The sequence below is a fragment of the Falco biarmicus genome, chromosome 5 (genome assembly GCF_023638135.1).
Source record: "Falco biarmicus isolate bFalBia1 chromosome 5, bFalBia1.pri, whole genome shotgun sequence".
Lineage (NCBI taxonomy): Eukaryota > Metazoa > Chordata > Aves > Falconiformes > Falconidae > Falco > Falco biarmicus.
Genome location: NC_079292.1, coordinates 67,531,368 through 67,548,980, shown reverse-complemented (window position 1 = coordinate 67,548,980; position 17,613 = coordinate 67,531,368). Strand labels below are relative to the sequence as shown.

Sequence of the window (17,613 nt, the reverse complement as noted above, 5' to 3'; positions counted from 1 at the left end):
ATTCTCCAAAGAATATCAGATTTCAATGCACTTTGCACTGCTATTCAGTTACCTCTAAAGACCAGGCCATTCTTCACAGCAAACTCCAGTTTGAATTGGTAATGTGAGCTTGCTGTGTAATTCCCTGACTCCTTTACAGTGACAGCCCTAATGCCTTTTTATAATCTCTCATCTTTTACTGTGCCTCTGCGAATTTATTCCACATTTCTGAGAGCAATTCTCTCTCCTCATATTTATGTGCATTGTATTTCTGGGTTCCCTTATCTTATACAAGTCATGTTTTCAAACCTAATAGTGGCTCTTTGTTTCCAGCAGCTGTAACAAACTAAATATATAACAAAGAGCATAAGACCAGGGGAAGTATATATATATCTGTGCCTAACTTGCTTAGACCTGCTCTCACTGCTCCTCTGAAGGAGGCAATGTCATCTTCTTTACAGCCCTTCTAATCTCTTTGTCCCCAGCACACCCTTCAAAACTCCTTCCTCAGCCCCTCTATATGCATATATATTGAATAAAAACATAATTTTCCCATTTCTGAAAGCTGAGATTCTTGTGCAAAGTCACATAATTTTAGACACAAAGGACTGAAGAAAAACGTAAGGTCTCACAAGTAAAAAGAATTCCAAAAGAGAAGCATTGCTTCTCCATCCCACACCACCAGCTGCTTGTAAAGCCATCCTTTCTTTCAGTCACATCCCCCTGCAGCACATTACTTCATATAGCGAAAAGCTGGTCCCCCTCAGAGACTTACCATAACTCCATGGACTGAAGATGACTGACATGGGAACATGCAGGACAGGGGAGGTGCAGAGGCTGGATCCAGCTGCGAGGCAGATTGGGTTTTTTTTTTGAGGTGAACAACAGCTATGAATATCGGTTCATAACTGCACATTCAGATATGCATTGCTTCACTATTATAATGCACATGGCAGTAACCTGTAGCACATTTCTATAAAGCAGCAGCATGAAATGCTATGGAGATCACCAGTGTCTGAGAGAAGTTCAGTCCTTGACTTCTGCTGATGGAGAACACACTTTACTTAAAACCAAAGCCATGGGTTCTTAGATACTCTCATGTGTACCACTTACAACACCTAAAGTGCCACAGCACACTGTTACAGGAAGGTCTGTTTAAGAGGCCTAAAAAACATTGACTTTTGGACTGTTCGTGGTTCCTGCCTCTTAGGTCACCATCTAACGAGCCAGGGTCTAAACTAACACCGAGCCGTACCCACCCCTTGGGGTAGGGAGGCAGTATCTCAAACTCTGCTTTTCCTAAACCTTTGTTGTAAAAAACCCAGTTATTCTATATGGCATTGCAGGTCTGATATATAATTTACCTATGCAACAGTTGACATCAATGTAATTATTTGAAATGTAGATATTATTACAGCTGGGTGCAAGATTAAGCTTAACGTCCTGGTTGTTAGGAGGGCTATCTTAAAAGCACTTCCCCTCAGGAATTCTGTGAATATTTAGGTTTGCACACAATATTCTAAATCTGAATTCTTACCAAGCTGAATGGTTGAACTAGCAGTTAGGCTCTTACTCTTAAAATATTTAATTGTCTCACGTATAGCTTGGTGAGACATTAATTATTTCTCTGACTTGGAACTAATTCATAAGTCTAAGGAGTTCACAGGTGTATTTGGTAATACAACCTCTGTAAATTTCCAAGGACAAAGTGGAATGGATCATTTTATTTTCTCATTCACGTGTTAGATATGCCTTATATACAGTATCAAATCTGGGCTGAACAGAGAACTACAAGTAGAAATCCCCAGACCACGTCACTAAAGATGCAAAGTCCACTGTACAGTTGTAAAAACATAGTAAAAATTTGTACAGTGACTTGGTGTCTGTGATACAGCCATTCCTTGGGAATGTCTCTACAGTCTCCAAACTGATATATTCAGTAAACCCCATCTATGTAATTAAAACCACTGCCGCCACGTATGTTCCAGGTATTGCAAGTATACCGCCAGATTTTGCTTTTCCATGCCAGCATCAAGTACAAAATCCATCTTTTTTCCTTCAGTTTGGTATCTGTGACGTAATTTGCCACACAAGTACTGCTTGCACTCCACTCCTAAAATATGTCCCCAGTGCTGTGTTTCTAGGGTGAACTTTGGTATAAATCCCTCTGATAGTTATTGATCCTGATCCAGAGTTTTTTCCAAGTTATGGGGCACATCTCTAGTCTTTCACAGCAGCTTCTAATCCTAGATCACAAAAGAGTGACACATGGACCAAAGCAAAAAATACCATTGCAGGAGTGCAATGTTCTGATTCTTGTTTGTATATACCATAGCATTCTCATTTTCTTTTCATGGTTATTCAATGGCCTATATTAGTGGTTTACTGCCTGCTGGGTAATGGTTCCTTTCTAATAAATTTTAGATTATTTTTCTCCATATTTACTCCTATCTTCACTTACAGCCCTTTTAAACCCAAATCAGTTTCACTTTTGCCTCAAATAGCCCTCCTGGCTGTGCAAGGATAGATTCTTGACCTTCACTCCTGGAATCCAAATTAGGGTCTGCACTGTATTAATCCTGGTCTTAAGCAGAGAAGCGCACACTCATTCAGGTCTTCTGTGATCCTGGCCAAGGCATGCAGTAACCATCCTCAATTTAGTTCACAGCTACTATGTCTGTACAGGAATCCCAAACAACGCTGGAGTTCAGCTTTATGTTTCAAGCATCCTAAGCCTGCATCCACCACCAACATGACAAGCACATCCCCAGGTGCTCCTCCAGTGCTAGCAGCGGCTCTATACCCAGTTAGCCATGCAGTGCCATGCTGTATAGCAATACCTTACTATGCTCAAAACACACTTACACCTACACCCTGTCTTTGCATTGCACTGAAAAAGAGCTACACAGAGCTTTCTGGTGGCTGGCACCTACTCCACAGAAAGAGAGCAGTGGAAGAACAATGTCCTTTACTGCTGTGCATCCTTAGTTAAGCTCCTGATCCACAGTCATCTCCCATCAGCTTGCTGACCACCCTCTGTGCTCTGCTACAGCAATACGGCAGACTGGATCTCACCGGATACACGGGTGCCTTTGCCCTGTGACTGCAGGTGGCAGGACCCACCCTAGTGCCCCTGCATCCCCAAAGTGATATGGTTCACCTGGAAGACAGGTGAAAAAGAATGGGGTCTCAGGAGGGAGGAGAGGATGCGTACATACACTGCAGAATAGAAGAGGTTTTTACTCTGAAAGGAGGGAGCAATATTAAGCCTGCCATGTGGTGACATTGTAAAGCCATGTTCTCTCCCAGGAGATACGTTCTACAAAAGGTCCTGAGTCCAGCCCCTCTAGCAGCAACACCTGACGTGAAGTCCTCCACACAGAGAGATGAGCAAAGCACGAGCCGTGGGTGAGGAGCCAGCACGGAGTTGCGCGTGCCCACAGTGCCGCACATGCCTTCTGCGGGGGGTGTGTGTGCCTGTGGCTATTGCTGAAGCCCAGGGAAGGGTGGGCTGTTGTAGAGCGATTCCTGCCTGTGTTAGGGTGTCAGTCGCTCCCCCGTTCCTTCGCCTCTCTCTGCAGTGCCTGCACCCACCTAGCTGTGAGGGCACTCGGGGCTGTGGAAGGCTGTGTGAGGAGGAGCTGCTCTGCAGCGGTGACAGCTGGGGGGACTCTGTGGCACAGTAAAGCACTGCTGAGCACGTGGACCTTGGGAGCCCTCAGGGAGTCACTGCTCACAGAAACCAAAAGGGGAGAGGCTACAAATAGCTTGGGCACGAAGCACCACACAGGAAATTCCATCTGAATGTGAGGAAGAACTTCTTTACTTTGGGGATGACAGAGCGCTGGAACAGGCTGCCCAGAGAGGCTGTGGGGTCTCCTTCTCTGGAGACATTCAAAACCCACCTGGATGCGACTCTGTGCAGCCTGCTCTGGGTGAGCCTGCTTTAGCAGGAGGTTGGACTAGGTGATCTCCAGAGATCCCTTCCAACCCTGACCTTTCTGTGAAATACCTGCAGAAGTGAGGGAGTCTGAGCAATTGGAACTGGGGTGGTCTCCTCAAGCAAAGGCTACCACAACAGCTCACAGACCATAATGGTGAGGGAAAGCAGGCCAAGAGACAGTAGTAAGGAAGTACACCCTGCAGAAGAGCATATGTGGTATCTTCAGAAGAGCTCTGCAGTTCAGTATCATTATTCTTTCTTCTCTTCTGAGTCCATGAGGAGGAGAAGGGACCATAACGCACCCATCTGCAGCAGTACCTCCTGCACATGCAACCATCACTGCATTGCAGAGAAGCTGCTCTGTTATTCACTGCCTGGAGGCACCATGAGAGGAGGGGGCTGTGGGTGCCCCACGCTCCCACAAAGTGGGCAGATTTTTGAGTCAACAATAAAAGTTGAATTTATCCTCCCAAAAATGATAGAAACATTATTAAGGACTAATTCACACCCAAGGCAACACTTCACAAACATAATTGGTCTCAACTCTTACCTTTCGTATTTAAGGCACTCTCAGCACAATGCAATAGATATACTCTAATGCAGCCTCTAACTTGCCTATGGACCCTCAGTGTGCGGCGTGGTGTTGGATGACATTTGAGCAAGTTGCATTCCCATATAGGAGCAGTGCTTTTTTTGGAGAGCACAAGTCTTTAGACGAAGCAGGAGAAAAAACTAAAAACCTGAGTTGCAGATCCTAATGATTAGGAGCTTCTGGATGTCTCAGTGCTGGAGTTCCTTCCAAATGAAAACCACTTTCTTCTCTGCAATAGGGAATTTAAAAGAAGTAACCAGCAGGTGAGGGGGAAAAAAACCCCACTGTTGTAATGAAAGATGTAAGAGACAGTCGACGCCAAAGCCAATGCAGAGAGAAATAAGGGAGATTTTGGGATGGGGAAAAGAGAGAGGGAAGAAAGCAAAATCTTCAGAGGTCTGAAAAAAAAAAGTTAGTAGCAGAAATAGTCTTTACGTTTATGCAGGTAAATCCTGTTCTTTTCCTCCATCAGCAATTTAATGCAACAAATTAGAGGAAACGGCTGGTAACGTTTAAACGTGCAGATACTTGATATCCCCAGTTCTTTTTTCTGGCTAGGCATAAAGCTGTCTTCCTCCTGAGACAATGAAGAGATGAACTGGTTTGAAGATGAGAAAATATTTAATGCTGACTTTCCATCTAAGCACCTTACCCACAACTAGGCCAGCCTGAGAGCCTCTAAAACCTGAGAGCTCCTTTTGGGACTCTGATTTCTCCCATTTGGGTGAGGGAGCGGAAATTCAAAAGTGTCCTTAGATGGTGCGGTGCATTAGTATGGGGGGGTGTGTGTGATGCTACAAGAATACTGTGGGTGCACGTGGAACCCCAAATCTTACCCTGAAAACAGCCAGTCTTAAGAAAAAATCCTGTTACCCATTCAAAGCAGGGGCAATGTGAGAGTCTCCAGCTGGGTGAGCTGATGTCTCCCTATGATGATGTTTCCCAAATCTTTTAAACACACACCTCATTTCACTTTTTTTTTTTTCCTGATTCACCTGTTTTTATGTGATCTTCTTAAGTGCTTACACCATGGCTAGACTTTGAAGATCAGATTCCACATAGCTTGACTATGCCCCTTAACATTACTAAATCAGGATCATTTCATTTTATTACTTGTTTTACAGATTTTTTCATTTTTGTAATGAAAGCTTAAAACTAATCTGTGGAAAGGGTGCTTTGCAGAAGAGAAAAGCATAAGAAAAACTTTTCTTAGAAGTATGATGCAGTCATAAATTTATGTGTATAAAACTGTAAAGGTCATCTCTCTAAGGGGCTGTTCTGTTCTTGTTTAGAAAACATCTTTTGAGGCAGCCAGCAGGTTTTCATTAAAAAAGAAGTATGATCGGGGAGATAAGCCCAAGTTAGTGGTGCTCAGGTGGGTGCCTGTTTGTTTAAACATCTTTTCGTGTTATGGCTCCTTGGAGAGAAAAAGAGGTAATATTTAAGAACAACTATTTGAGTGTAGTAGTGCCCAGTGTGAGGAAAAATCCTGTATGAAAACTTTAAATCTGACTTCTCTGTAGGAGTTCTTTTTTGAATGGCTCGATGTCATCATTCACCTGAGGAAAAGACACAGAAAAGAGAAGAGAACCCAGACAGAGAGAGAGAGATATAAATGAGAAATTAAACAGGGAAACTGTGAAATTTTGTAGATGCAGGAGTGAAAAAACAGGAGAAAACCCAGGTATTTTAGATAGGAAAACAAAAAACGGAGGCAGAAAATGGGTAAAAGATGAGAAAAGGAAGATCAGCTTCCCAGGATGAGGAGGGAAGTGGCCAATATTTTTATGAGACCACTCCATCACCATCAAATATCTTGGAGATTGGGAGGTTCCTGGTGACGGGAAAAAGACAAGCGTCATACTCATCGTCAAGAAGAGCAGGAAGGATGATGGATGATCCAGGGACAGACAGATCAGTCAGACAACCTCCATCCCTGGGAAGGCTGATAAGCAAATCCCAGCACATGAATAATAAGGTGACTAGACCTTGGACTTACCAAAGCCTGACCATGTCTATGATTGCTGCCTGTGATGCAGTGACTGGCTTCTGTGGATGTAGTGTGGTTGATGCTGTTTCCTTAACTGTAGCAGAGCTTTCAACAAGGTCCTTACAGCAAAACTGGTGAGATACGGACTCAATAAGCAGGATGTAGGTTGAATAGAAAATCATCTGGGCCACCATGCTGGAAGGAGTAAGATGACCTGGTCCAAAATCGAGCTGGTAATAGTGGTAGCACAGTCCCTGCAGGAGGGCAGGGCTGCCACTCAGAGGGGCATGCTCAGGCTGGAGAAACGGGCCATCAGGAACCACATGAAGTTCAACAAAAGCAAACGAAGGTCCTGCACCTGGGCAGAGGTGACCCCATGCACCAGCATAGCCTGGGGCTGATGGGCTGGGAAGGAGCTCTGTAGAACAGGCCCTGGGGATCTGGTGAACAAACTGGCCATGAGCCAGCAGTGCATCCTTGCAGCAAAGGTGGCCAACAGACTCCTGGGCTGTGTTCGGAAGAGCCTTGCCAGTGGGTGTGATCCTTCCCCTCTATACAATGCCTGTGAGGCCACCTCTGGGTACCACGTCCAGTTTTGGTCTTCCCATTCCAAGAGAAACATAGCCATACCTAGCAAGTCTAATGCAGGGCCACCAAGATGGTCAGGGGGCTGGAGCCCCTGTGGCATGAGGGGTGGCTGAGAAAGCCACGTCTCTGCAGACTGGAGGAAAAAAGGCTCAGGGGTGACTTCAGTGCTGGTTGCAGCTACCTGGTTGGAGGATACGGAGAAGACAGAGCCAGGCTCTTGGAGGTGCATGGTGACAGGATGAGAGGCAATGGACAAGTTGTGATGTGGGAAGTTCTGCTTAGATGTAATGAAGAAAAATACCATCACGAGGGTGGTCAGATACTGGAGAAGGTTGCCCAGAGATGATGGAGACTCTCCATCCTTAGAGAAATTCAAAAGCCAGTTTGGCAACCTGATCTAGTTGAACTTGTTCTTCTAGTGGGTAGAAGAGAGGCATTTTGAAATGGAAGTGGCAGATGACAGGAAGACAAGAGGCAGAAAAAAGATGTGTGAAATGAAGGAACAACAGAACATAGAAAAGGAGAAGAGAGACAGAAAAAAAGAAACACACACATAAAACAAGCCTGGTAGAAAATGACAGAGGGTAGCACACATGCCAAAAAATGGACACACAAAATAGTGACTTTACAGAGCAAGGAAGCAGAAAGTTAGTTCCCTGGAAATGACTGACAGCAAGTAAAGGGTCTCTGTCACTTTGCAGACCTTCATAAAAAGGAAAATGAGGGCAGAAAAGGCAGCTTAAAGCAAAACCTAGATTTGCAGATGCCAGAATGTGTCTCAGGATAAATAGAAAATAAATCTAAATTATCTGATCCTTTTCCTTTCTTTTGGAAACATAGCAACTTCTGTCAGCTGAAATGGCACCCCGAGGGCCACTGACACAAACAGCAAGCACCTGTGAAAGCACAATTAATGAAACTGGGTTTTCCCATTTGGTCACATCATTCCCATTCCTTTCTCTTCCCATATGGTCCTTCTAACCCTGTCCTATCCTCTAAACATCCCTCACAGCACCCTTTGCTCCCTCCTCTTTCCTGCTATTCTTCTAGCCTTTCCTTCCTTCCTTTTTGGGCTAGAAACCACATCTGCTGGGGGTGGTTTGAGCTGGGCTGTACAGCTTATGTATCAGTAGCTAATGGCTAGCAGCAAAACGTAAGCCTTTCCCTCGGTGGTGGATCTCATTTGCATCTACCAAAAGTACAATCATTATATCACCCAGTGACACAGCCACCAAAACCTACGACTTCATACCCTCTGTACCACCCTCCCCCAGTCAAATCTGGTTAAATGAGTAAACGAGTGGACAAATGATGAGGGAGTAGCTGGTAAAGCAGCAGCAAATGTGGACAAACAAAAATGTTGTGCTTGGAAAAGCTTTGTTTCCTTTGGAAACCAGACTTAAACCCACTCTGCATTGAATGTGCTTCCTTCTCTCTAAGAAGTTCTCATGTAGACAGGGTCTGGTGGACCATGCAAGATTCCCAGTGCCCAGCGCCATGTTCTGCTGAGGACATCACGCTTTTTCCCAGCAAAGCCATAAGGCCCTCCAGATGTGTGCAAAACACCTGATGCACAACCAAGCCACCCCATCCTGTTTGCAGGTCACACCTGTCCCCATTCACATCCCCCCCCTACCTATCAGGTTACACAGATGCCATCCAGTAGCTGGCACTCTTCTTTTGTACCTTAAAGGGAACAGTCTTGATTTCTTAGAAGGACCTAGGTTTCCATTCCACTGCCTGGCAGATTTTTGACCTCTGGGTTGCTGAGAGCCAAGTGTTGACCCTCATGCCCCAGAGTGTGTTGTATGCAGCTGAGTGCTGTTCTTGCTCAGATGAGAAGAGTTCTGGATAACTAGGGAGCAAAATACTATTGTAAGATATTTGGCCTCCACACATGGTTAATAAATCATGTTTTATAGGGTGATTTTTACCGCATATTTGAAAAGCACCATATATTTATAATAGCAGTGGTTCTGAGAAAGGTTAAGTGTCACTGCTGAAGAAAACATATTACAAACCTGATATTGCTGGAAGGGCAAGTGCTCTTTTGCAAGAAACTAAAAACAAACTAAGGTCTTGAAAAATGACAGGCAGGAGCAGGGCTTTCACAGCTTTGTCCCTAGATGGCACAAATAAATTTGAAGAGAAACAGAATTACTGTTTCAGATGTGGATGTACAAAAGCAGACTGGGTTGGCCAGTCCTCAGACCATCACAGCAGTGGTAGCAGCTCTGTCTAAATATGCCTGAGCTGAGTCTTTAGCTAAATGACAAGATGCACTGCGTTGCCACTACTTAGGCAGGTTCCATTTTTGCGTGTCTCAATTACAGTTCCATTAGGATTAAAAAAATTGCAAACGAGTCTCCAAACAAGATGCCCAACCATCTCATTCACCCCTTTGCTACCCATGATAAAGTCAGAGTTGACACTGTAAAGCAATGTAACAGTGCTTTAAAATCTAGGATGCAGAGGTATTTCACAACCCACAATACTTCTTGCTGCATGGATATGTTAGCAATGTTTACATACCAGAGCTAACTGCAGCTCTGACAGAAATGTGTACAGCAACCTTGAGGGTACAACTACCGCATACTTCCAGAAGGCTTGGGAAACTATTTATGGAAAGTTTTGTTTTGTTTTAAAAAAAAAAAAGGTACTCTGTCTTCTTAAGAAAAGAGACCATCTGAAAGTATCTAAATCCAAAGGAACCATCAAGTAAGTTAGTTTATGGACAGTTGTTCACTGATGACATTTTCACGGTGACTGAAAGCATGAACCTGTCACAGAGAATCACTTATCAAAAGACTACAAAGGTGGGGTGATTCGTGGTTATTTTTACACTGAAGAAGCACAGAGCACTCATGCCAAACAGCATGTTCGCTGGCCTGAGAGAGTTGTACCTCTAGAAACAGAAAGGGGAGGAGGCAGTGGTTATTGCTGAGTTGATTGGAACGACTTCCTAAATCCCATATGTGGGAGGGTATTTCCCATGTCTGCAACACTCGGATGTGATGCTTTCCAGAACAAACATGTAACAGGGAGGTTTCCATCACTTTTCCCAGCAAAGTCAGCACCTAGGTATTCCAACAAAATGCGAAATCTGCTTTTCCAGTGCAGTTAGTTACACCCTTGGATCTCTCGGGAAGCAAGTGTATTGGAAACACACCAGCCCTATGACTGGAAAACACAGTTTTTTGGAATCTCTTATACGGGTAAGAAATAGTTGTGTCTTTTGTTTAGTCTTCCAGGGATTACTTCTGCAACGTTTAACGTGGCAGCCCATAACTTCAGAGCTCGTCATCTGACAGATGATGTGCTTGGAGAGAAACTAACCTGAAAGCTTTGGATAGCACTTGGGCATTTTTCATCCGTGTATCATCCAATGGACACCACTGCAGCACAAAATCCTTTATATTCCTTTTTATGCAGATGTTTCCAAAGGATTCAACTTTTTGAAACCATAAACAGGCACTGCAGAATACCAGCATTTGAGGGGCCCTCTGCAGTGGTGTCGCATTGCATACTTATCCAGGACAAAAAAGTCAAAGAATTTGTTACCACTGCTTATGACTATCCATATTATATTCTTGTTAGTAGACATCCTACTGGCACCAGTTCACTGCAGTCATTTCAGATCAGAACCAAGATATTTAATTTTTATTTTGGCAAGATGATGATTGAACTCTGTCCCCACAAACATCTGCAGAATTAAAAAAAAACCAAAAAAACAACCAACCACCTCAGACCAGCAAGTATTGTGATAGCGAAGATTATGAAGATAGTGAAGATCTAAGCAATCTTGTAGCCTGCATGGGATATTTCTCCTTAGTATATGATATTGTCTGTGATCTATGAAGACAGGGCTGTTGTGCTTTGAAAAACTGCAGTTTGGGAAGAACAAGAGGTAGAGACTACTAAGCAAGTGCTGTATTAAAATAGCCCCATAAAACATTGCCAAAGGTATTGTAGGTTATGTCTTCAAAACAGTTTTCAACAGTGGGGTGAATCTGCTATGCGGAAGATTTCAAGAAGTCTGAAGAAATGCATCTTACCACAATACACAGAATACTTGTAAGCCTCTCAGAAGAAAAGCTGTGAAACATCTAGTGTGCCAGAGATGAAAACCTTAGAAGAAGCTAGAAAGAAAGACAAAGAGCTCTCCTGAGGGTGAAAGAGATGGTTAAAGATGGCTTTTCTCACTGTCTGTCTAAAGAGTATACTAAACTGAAAGCAGATCTGTTCCTAATAACTTCCACACAGACCAGGAGAGAGAGAAAAAACTATGCATTGAGGTGCCAGTAATCAGAAAGACAGCAAAATTTAACCTCAGTCCAGTATACCTCCCATTATTTCACCAGCTGTTTTAAGAGAATACTTTTTATTACTCGTGCTTTTTATGAGGGTCTTTTTTTTTAGCAGCCTTGTCAAAAGCATGTTTTCTTTTAAGGTGCCGAAGGCTGTTTTTGAAATGGCTGCTACGAAATTGTCTAAGGCAGAACAGAATATAGCTTTCTTCTGTCAGGGGGTGAGCAGCTTTAAGAAGGTCATATTTCTCTTAATGCAGCTGGACAGCATTCTTTGAGCAGGAGCAGACTTTAAAAAGTGTTTGTTGCTATATCATCTTATTTTATACTCAGAGCTTGCTTTTCAGAAAATATAAACTTGTAGGCAATACAGAAGGAAAAGTGCAAAACTCTGGGGTGTAAAAGCATTTAGCACCAATAGCGGATATTTGCAAGGATTCCTGTTAGCATCCTCAAAATCTTCTAGAAGGAGTAGAATGACGCAGGTTGTATTCCCACGAATAGTGACTCTCCTAGTCAAGGGAACAGGTATGATACAGACTGCAGAGGTGGACACATCTAGTAAAGGCTGAGGTATGTTTCCAATCAAGGTTACTAATGAGTTGCATAGTGAGATCTCAAGATCTAAGGAAAACGGCTAGCAAAAGAATTTGTCATGATCTCCCACATCAGCTGGGTTAGAAGCTTTATTCTTTGGCCAGATTTTCCTCTCCGAGGGGAAGCAGCATGGCTTCCAACAGCAAATTCGTTTTCTTGTCCTTGATCTGTGCACTACATGGGACAATGCACAGCTGCTAGAAGAGATGTGGTTTTAATTTTTACCCTCCGGATGGAGGCCAGCTCCTAGCAGCAGACCCCAGGGGTTCACAGTGGGAGCAATAGTTTTTAACATCTTCATTACTGACCTGGACGAGGCGGCAGAGTGCACCCTCAGATGATCCAAAGCCAAGAGGAGTGGTTGCTTTGCCAGAGGATCACGCTGCTATCCAGGGGGACCTCAAAAGGCTGGAGAAATGGGCTGGCAGGAACCTCGTGAAGTTCAACAAGGGGAAGTTCAAAATCTTGCACCTGGGGAGGAACAACTCCATGCATCAATACAACCTGGAGAAGAGAAGACTCAGTGGCATCTTATTCATGTGGATAAATAATTGATAGGAGGCAGTAAAGAAGACAGAGCCAGGCAATTCTCAGTGGTGCCTGCTGGAAGGATGAGACGCAACGGGCACTAACTGAAACACAGGAAATCCCAATTAAACATAAGAAAAAGCATTTTTACCGTGAGAATGGTCAGACACTGGGAACAGGCTGCCCAGAGTTGGGGAGTCCCCATCCTTGGAGATATTCTAGATGCCAGCCCTTGGCAACCTGCTCGAGGTGACCCTGCTCTGGGCAGGGGCTGGACTGGAGACCTCCAGAGGTGCCTTCACACAGGTGTGTTTCACATTCTGCAGTTCTGGGGTGATAACGGTCAGCCAGATGCAGCAGGCTCACTCTCAAGGCATTTTCCAAGGCAGTCATAGACACAGGTCTTTTTAGAGCATTCCTGTGACAGATGCTAGCTCAGGGCTGAAACCAAGGTTAGCCCCAGAACAGCAGGGAAACCTCGGGTAGGTCTTTGATGCACCTATTTTTGCTCATCTTAATTTTGCCTTCAACATAAGTCAGAGCTGGAAGTTTTGCTGAATTCTAGGGTAGGGTGTCTCTGAAACGCAGAAGAACTCAAGAGTGCTTTATGATTTTATTTTGTTGGCCAGTAGAGGGAGGAAAGAGAGAGAAAATGGAAAGAGTCATTCTTGATTCTCCAAGACTGAATAGCAATTCTCTTTCGTATTGTCACCTGGACTTCACAGCCCCGAGGCCAAACTTTGCTCTGTCAGACCTACTGTAATGGATAAAACCACATGAGATTTAGTTATTATTTTAGATACTGTAACCACACTGAACATCCTGCTATGTGGCTAATATAAAGGACTGAATTTGGCTGTGATCTGCCCTGACAGCTGATATACCACTGTGGACAGGTGGACTCAGCACAGCTTTCCATACACCTAGAATTGCATTCGATGCATTTAAAGTCTGCGTCTCATTTAACCTTCTTTCCCCTAGGAGGACTGTAAAGTGATCAAATGAGACTGCTCCAGCCGGTCACAAGGCTGTTCTGTAATACAAAGCAAGGAGAAAGCGCTCCTAGATGTTTACTTCCAGCAGCTACCTCTGAACTGCATCCTGCACTGAAGGGACAGGGGAGAAGATCAGCCCCCCACCCCAATCCACATATTGCTTTTCAACATTTCATTGCTGAGGGAAAGAGTACTGTTCTTTTCCCTTCTGATACCCTATCACTAGGGAAAGTAAGGACTTGCTGAGTGTTCTGCTCATGTCTAATACTGAAACAAGTCAACCTCACAAAATCTAAGGTTCAGAACCCGCCCCAGCATGATGCCACCACTTTTATCAGAGTTGTATTTATATGCTGCTTTTCTATATAGCAGCAGATAACGAACTATTAATTTGATGCTGAAGGTTATGGATGAAGAAATATAGGAAAATAAGTTATAGTTTAATCTAAAGTTTGATCATCCTTGTCTGTGTCCAAATTCCAATACAGTTATCCACTTGGCTCTGGCCTGAATAAGCCCCAAAGCAAACAGGATCCAGGCTGCACTGTTGCACCAATGCTGTTCCGTCATTAAACTGTAAGAGCTGCTCCAGACATCTTCATTAGTCTCTCTTTTCCTCCAGAACTCCATGTTGGCAGTTTTAATAGAGTTCTGCACTCAAAATAGTATTTCCAGGAGTGCATAAATGATGTCAAGTCCCAAGTGAAATTTTCAGAGCTGCATGTATGGCACGTAAAAGCCAGTCAATCAATCCTCAGTGACACAGATTCTTCTGCATATAATTGCCTCATAAACAGCCCTTTGGAAAAATTTTGCTCAGGCTTGAGCCTGGCTTTTGATTGAGATGTCTGTGAAACTTCTGAGATCTGTTACTTGCTATGCACACTCAATTACTCTACATAACCTTTTCTAGAGTGTGAAAAATGCATACCCTTTGGAAGGCTTTCAATAGAACAATGGGACAGAAAAGCACGATGGAGATTTTCTCTCCTTGTTTTGTTATTTTAAGGTGTCAATTACCTCCCAGCTGAATTTGACAGCAAATGAAGAAACATGTTTATACAGTTTAAAAACTGCAATACAATCAAGTCTAGAGCATATTATTCTCAAAGATTTATACAAACCTTAAATGAATACAGGGACATGTCCATGTGGTGGCAGCAGAGGAGGAGAGTGAGGAAATACCCACAGGAAGCCTGAAGATAAACATCAGTGACATGAGCTAGAACATTTCTCAGTGTAATTTCTCCGTACACTGAAGTGCATGCATTTTTAAAATCAGGACTGTGACCGAATGCACCGAGCAGCTGCGACCACCCAAATCCAGCAAGAAGAGCAAAGTGTACACACCATTGCAATGACAAGCACGTTGTCACCTGGCACTGTTTGGGAGCGAAGCTGCTCTAAAGAGGGACAGCAGACATCTAACCATGCAGCACGCTGTGCCACAGACCGTAAAGACACATTTTTCCTTCCCGTGCTGCAGATTCTCTCAACACCCAGCAGCACCTAGATGCAAGGAGCAGACTTCATCAGCTGGAAACAGCAGCAAGAGCAGGTAGAGGGCAGCAAGAACTGGCAGGGCTTCCCTCTGTACCGCAGAGGTACAGACACATTGCAGTGTGCAGCCTGTCATGTACGTTAGCAACGTGACATCCACCCGTGAGGAGCCTTTCGCTATTGCTTGTAACTCTGGGAAATAAAACCCTCAGCTTTAAGGAAACCTGCAGCTCACTTGCCTTTAGTCAAAGCAGGATGGAAGAGCTGAGGGGAAAAAAAGAAAAAATAAAGGGCTTTTGTGCAGCCTTGTGTGGCAACCACAGGACAAGGGTGGTCTGCATTGAACCCAAACTGTACAGCATCCTTCACACAACAAGCAGCCCAGCAGCTATTCCCCAGCTCCTTCCTATGTGCACGCACACACTCATCTTCTCTCTCCCATGAAGACTATTTCTGCTGTCACAGGCCAGGAGAAAAGAAAAATGAGCTTAATAAAACAGAGGCAGACAAGAAAATCCCTCAAGCAGCTAAATCAGTTTTCTACTCTGAGAAATACCCGGTATAACTGAGACTGTTGCATTTGTTAAGACGTTAGCTCTTGCAAGCCAGGTGGGTGCATCCTCTCTTCTGCCCCACCACTCTGAAAGGCTCCAACAGCTGAACAAGGCACCAGCAGCCCCTAGACTCCTGAACAGTACTGGACTGCACTGGTATCTCCAGCCTGGTCACCCCTGAGTAGATCTCCCAGGGACCTACAAGGGAGGTGTAGGCTACAGCACATGCTTTTGCTAAACTTAGTGGCTTGGCTTTGGTGGAAACATACATACTGAGCTAGAGAAAGGAGTGGTAGAGTAAGGTGCTCCTCTGGCTTTTCACAGGAACAGTGTTTCCCTGAGAGACTGCTGGGAGAGGAGAGGGACAAATACTAGAGGAATTCAACACAAATTAAAACCCTTCAATGGGGGCAATTTCCTGAATAGCTCCCTCCCAACTGGCTTCATTACCAGATATCCCAGGCAGAGCTGCGCTCACAGCAGCATAAGCTCCTTTTCCACCTCGTGCAATGCCAACAGTAGACCACCAACAAAGGAAAGGTCCTGGCGCCAGTTTCCTGACCACTTCCAGTTCCTCAGGAAGCAGTGTTTGTGAGTGGTGCCATCACATACAACGGGGAATGTGTCCACAGGACACATGACAGCAGAAACCTAGTTCTCCCATAAGGATTGGGGCCAAGCACTGACATTGGCATTTAGGGTAGCTCTGTATCACAAAGATCTGAAACTCAGTTTGAGCACAATCCACAGTTGCCATTAAGTAGGATTCCCCTCCACAATCAGGGCAAGAAAGGACGAAACAGCAGTGGTTAGGGACCCTAGGACACCTGCCATTGACTGTCTTCTCTGATGACCAACTGTAAGTCTACAGGACCTAGTTCTGCTCTCCAACCTACTGAGGGGGCTAAAGACCTCTCACTCCCAAATAAAACTTCTGTGCCCTCCCTTTCTGGAACCTACTTCTTTGTTTGCAAATGTGAACATGGAGACCATAATGATTTTAGAGCGTGGTATGCTCCTGCTGTCAGGCTTACACATGAGTCCCCATTCTCTGCCTACAGCACACACTCTTCGTGCCTTTTCTTTGGGATTATTCACCATACCTTGTGGTGTTCCAGGTGTCCTGTCCCTCTCTAAGTACTAAATCTCATATACAAATGCAAGTTAAATATAGTTTTGGGTTCGTGCTGGAAACATATATCTGAAAGCAGTGGAAAGCAGCACATCACTTGCCAAGAGCCTGCCACTACAATTTGCCATAGTGAGCAGACACGTAGATTTCCAGAAGGAAATTCACTTCCCCTGAACAACAGTGGGGGTGACATAGGGTGATAACATTTCTGAGATGTCTTCGACAAGGGAGAGAAAGGACCTGGAGCTTCAGACCATGCTTTGGAACCACATGAGAGAAGGACAACAAGGCTGGACATAGCTTAGTACAGGACAAGTCAAGTAATAACCATATCACTAAGTGTTGTCAATTTTAAAAGATATTTTGAACAGAAGAGAAGCCAGTTCCTCCCAGTTCTGCTAAAGCCCCGGGTGATTTCCACCTTATATAATCACCTTTTTCAATAGAGTGGATAGAAGTTAGTATTTACTGAGCCAGAGACCACTATTCTCTCAAAAAATCACATACTGAAACTATTTATGCTACCCTTGATATGCATGAATTTCAGGACCTGCTAGTCAGCAATAGATTTTTGCTGCTTTTTTAACAGAAATATGGCATTTAATAGGTCCATTCAGGACTAGCAGCCAAGCAACTGTGAGTTCTGGAGCAGGCAGGCCCAGCTAATTTCAAAATGGATTGCTCTGTGAAGGAAGGATATCACTTCCCAGATCACAGAAATGGTTTACTGGCCCAAGTCTTATATAAAATAGTCTCTTGGTGAAGAGCTAAAACAGTTTTAAAAGGGTCAGAGAAACCATTAGGCAATAAAAATTCACAGAGCAATTTCGCTGGAGAAAAAGCATAAATAAAAAGGGCATCGTTTCTCTCCCAAACTTTCTCACAAGTCAGCTGCAAAGAGATGTGCC

General features: G+C 44.1%; 1 protein-coding gene across 10 annotated transcripts in view; it reads right to left on the bottom strand.

Moving 5' to 3' along the window:
* LOC130150316 (zinc finger protein 501-like) overlaps positions 1-17,613 on the bottom strand; it is a 46,476-nt gene that overhangs the window by 19,687 nt on the left and 9,176 nt on the right. For 6 of the 10 annotated variants that reach the window (XM_056341153.1, XM_056341156.1, XM_056341154.1 and 3 more), the window contains exons 2-3: positions 12,305-12,467; positions 755-4,743 (exon numbers count right to left, since the gene is read on the bottom strand). The exons of 1 other annotated variant lie outside the window; for it this stretch is intronic. The gene's annotated coding sequence lies outside the window, so the exon portion shown is untranslated. Of the gene's footprint in view, positions 1-754; positions 12,277-12,304; positions 12,468-14,643; positions 14,699-17,613 lie in introns of those variants that run through there. 3 more of the 10 variants (XM_056341160.1, XM_056341158.1, XM_056341161.1) reach the window with 3 other exon arrangements.